This window comes from Rousettus aegyptiacus, unplaced genomic scaffold (genome assembly GCF_014176215.1).
Source record: "Rousettus aegyptiacus isolate mRouAeg1 unplaced genomic scaffold, mRouAeg1.p scaffold_m13_p_1, whole genome shotgun sequence".
NCBI lineage: Eukaryota > Metazoa > Chordata > Mammalia > Chiroptera > Pteropodidae > Rousettus > Rousettus aegyptiacus.
In genome coordinates this window covers 112,405,898-112,409,959 of record NW_023416284.1, presented here as the reverse complement: position 1 = coordinate 112,409,959, position 4,062 = coordinate 112,405,898, and the positions used below count along the sequence as shown (strand labels likewise).

At 38.3% G+C, this 4,062-nt stretch overlaps 1 pseudogene; it reads left to right on the top strand.

Annotated features, from left to right (window-relative positions):
* The first annotated feature begins 2,941 nt into the window (after positions 1–2,941).
* On the top strand, positions 2,942–3,779 carry LOC107514713 (annotated as a pseudogene).
* The last annotated feature ends 283 nt before the right edge of the window (positions 3,780–4,062 follow it).

Here is a 4,062-nt window from a genome sequence, read left to right as displayed (position 1 = left end):
CTAATTCTAAACAGAACAAGTAAAAGAGGGCAAAATGTCTCTCTATATCAGCAAACATTCAGCAAAACAAATGCTCTCTGTTCTTAGGCTGACCTTTGGAGTTCTTCAGCTCCAGTCCTGGGCAGTCTGTAATGCCTTTGTGAAGGGAATGGTGGTAGTTGAGTGGGTGAATCAATAACTCAAGGTGAATCTATATACAGTTGTAGAGCTAAAAAGACCCAAACAGTCAATTCTATTTTTTTTCTTAGCTAGAATTGCCACTGGGTTAAAGTAGGGATAAACATAGAAGCACCAATTTCTACAACTATTAAGACATTTTTACGAATGTTTTCTCTATTTCCACGCCAATGAAAAACCACAGATATAGCCCTAAACAACTAACAGTATTCAAGATACCAGAGAATATAAATTAACTCTGAGAAGACATAAAGGAATTGACTTCTAACCAAATTGAATTGAAAATTCACATATTTGTCAGGATTGGCTATCTGCCAATTCCTTTGAACTTATTGAGAAAGTATATCAGAATGGAAAAACTGATTTAATTTGAAAATTGTTTTTTTTTGTTTTTTATTCATAAAATTACATTATATAAATAACTTTGAAGCTAATGTGATGATCACATTAAAAAGCATATTTAAAAACATTCTGTGGGTGGAATTTTTCAATATAAATTGAACATAAGTATTATATTCTTAGAAAGTCTTGACTTCATAACTCCCTGAAAATCTTGCTGTGTCTTAGTGTTACCAATTATATCACCACTAAAGTGAAGAAAAGCTACCTGTAAAGTTTAGTTATTTATTTAATAAATACATATAGATAATTTATACAGAGTGCCTGTCATGTGTCTATGTACATTGTGCAAACAGTTTGCAGTCTAATGGGGAATCATTCTCCCACAGGTGTCTTTAATTGTGACCCCTGAGGATAATATTTGGAATTACTAAAAGGAAATGTTCTTCTTCCATAAAAACTCTTGTAGCTCTAAGATTTACTTTATTGGTAGAACCAGTGGCCTTCATTTCCTCAGTGACGGCTACATACAGAAGGACCCTATCCTCTTGTAGGCTTGTAGGCTTGTAGGCTTGTAGGTTTGTAGGTAGAGACAGCGGGCACCTTCTCAATGAATAAGGCAACAGCTAGGACCTGCTCAGATTCCCTATAAGTTTGTCCCTTCCTTGCTCAGAAAGGGCTTTATCACCTTTGCATGTACAAAGAAATTGGGTTTATGTTATATGCTACATTCTTCCAAGTTCTCTGATAAACTTTTGCCAATTCTTTTTCTTGTCCTTTTGGCCTTAGATTCTAAAGCTAAGTCCCCTTGAAACTCAAAAATTATAACAAAGATATATTTTTTTTCCAGATTTAGAATATTGCAAATATAAAATGATTTGGCTTCAGATGCTTGTATATGCTCTGATTAAAGAAATTCATCCTACTTTTCAATATTCTAGGTTTCCATTACAATATTCCTAGGCTTAAAAAATGAGGACGAGCCTTTGGGCCAATAAGAAAATTGAAGATGGAAAAGAGGAACTTTTAAGTTAAAATCTTTAAATATTATCCCATTTAATAACAGTCATCATGTTTCTCCAAATTTTTACCAAAATAGATATAGCTTGCTATTAGAAGACCCTCCACACTTCATGAGCGTATTATTACATAGTTCACCAAAGAGAAACTTAAAAAGGAGAGAGGTGAGAAGCCATTCAAAGGTTGGATGGAAACGGAGATACTTTTGGAATTGCATTAGTTGCAATCTTTCATCGCTTCTCATTACCACTAATTTTTTTTTTTTTGCTTTGGTTGTTTCTAATACCTAGACACACATTGGGTATATGGTGCTGAGGGGGGCATTGGAAGAATATTCAGATGTGGACACAAGTCAAAGAAAATAGTAATAAAATACATTAAATAGAATGATTTAGATTAGAAAATGAGTATTTTCTACAATTTTGGTTGTGGATTCAAATGCATTGCTTCGCTAATTTAGACATTTTACTTGAGAACTTAGGAAGGTGACGTTCAGACTGGCTCAGTGACTGAGGCACAGAAACATAGATAATGGAGGTCCATACTGAACAGCAAGTTGGCTTTCCTTCCTTTGCCAGGAAATACCTAGTCAAATGAGGAAGCCAGGGGAATCAATAATAAACTGCTCATATTCTCTTACTTTATTCTGGTCTGTTGTGGGGCTCATTATTGATCAAATGCAACCAGGAGCCAGAGGACAAGAAAACCCTTCTTTCTGTCTGATGATACAGTCTATAAGGGTCAGAGACAGAAAACAAGTGGATAAAAGTGGAGAATAAATCTGAAGGGAAAACGGATTTCCCAGATGCTAGGTTTTTTCTTTTCCTTTAAGATTTTTTTCTTTTGAATATATATATTTTTAATTTTAGTTGACAAATAATATTATAATAGTTGCAGGTGTACAACATAGTAATTAGACATTTATATAACTTTGAAGTAATTGCTCTAATAAATCTAGTACCAATCTGACACCATGCGTAGTCATTACAATGGTATTGACTATATTCCTTAGTTATACTTTACATCCTCATGACTATTTTGTAACCATCAATTTATACTCTTAATTCCTTCTTTTTTCTTACCTACCCCAACCCCCCCCCGCCCCCCCGCCGGCAACCATCAAAATGTTCTCTGTATCTGTGAGTTTGTTTCAGCTATATTTGTTCATTTTGTTCTTTAAACATGTAAGTGAAATCATATGTCATTTTCTTTCTCCGTCTGACTTACTCTACTCAGCATAATACCCTCTAGTTTCATCCATGTTGTAACAGGTGGCAAAATTTCATTCTTTTCTGTAGCTGAATAATATTCCATTGTGTATATGTACCATCTCTTCTTTATCCATTCATCCATTGATGGACACCTAGGTTGCCTCCATGTCTTTGCTATTGTAAATAATACTGCAATGAGCCTTTCCTCAGACATCCAGCTCCCTGAGCCCTCCTCTTTGGTTGTAGCATCCTTGGCTGGGGTCAGGAAAATAGCTACAGACTTCCTAGTACTGAGATGATCTGGTTCAACAAGTTCAGTATGACAATGCAGAAAGGGAATTCTATGAGCAGATGAACAGGCCTGTGTGGCTGGCTCCTCATGCCAGAGCCCAGTCTCTGGAGCCTCCAGCAGGAGGCTGAGACCACAGAGAGCTCATTACCCCTTTGCCAGCCTAGGGGTGGAGAACCAGAGCCTACGAGTTGTGGTAAAGGATCTGTAGTATGCGTCTCCAACCTGGAGGTCTGAAATGGGGTGCTGGAGAGGAGCTTACCCACCTATCTGGCAACAGCCCCACAGACCCAGCATGTGTCTTTCACGCACCAAGTGGAGCTACCCAACAAGAAAGTGACCACCATAGAGGAGGATGACAAAGACGATGACATCGACCTGTTTGATGTGACAAAGAGGATAACAAAGAGGCTACCCAGCTGAGGGAGGAGAGGCTGTGACAGTATGTGGAGAAGGCCAAGAAGCCCAAGCTAATAGCCAAGTCCTCCATCCTTCTGGACGTCAAGCCCTGGGATGACGAGAGGGACTTGGCCCAGCTGGAGTTCCACTTGAGCTTTGTCCAGCTGGAAGGGCTGACCTGGGAGTGCTCCAAGCTTGTGCCTGTTTGGTATGGCATCTGCTAGCTATAGATCTAGTGGGTGGTGGAGGACAACAAGGTGGGGATCCACCTGCTGGAGGAGAAGATCACCAAGGTTGAGAAGTATGTGAAGAATCTTGACATTGCTGCCTTCAACAAGATCTGAGCCCTGGCACAGGGCTTGGGTAGTGAGACCCTGCAGCCATTAAAGACTAAGATCCTGGCAAAATTAAAAAGTGCTATAATGATCATATGGAGTCACATGACCTTTCGGAATAGTACTTTGGGATTCTTCAGATAAATACCGAAAAGTGGGAATCCTGGGTCCTTCTTTGTCTCTTCTTTAAAGACTATTTTGTCTGTATAAGTATTGCAGCCCTAGCTTTTTTGCTTAATTATTTGTTTCCATTTTCATAATAAATATTTCCCTAACCCTTTACTTTCAGTCT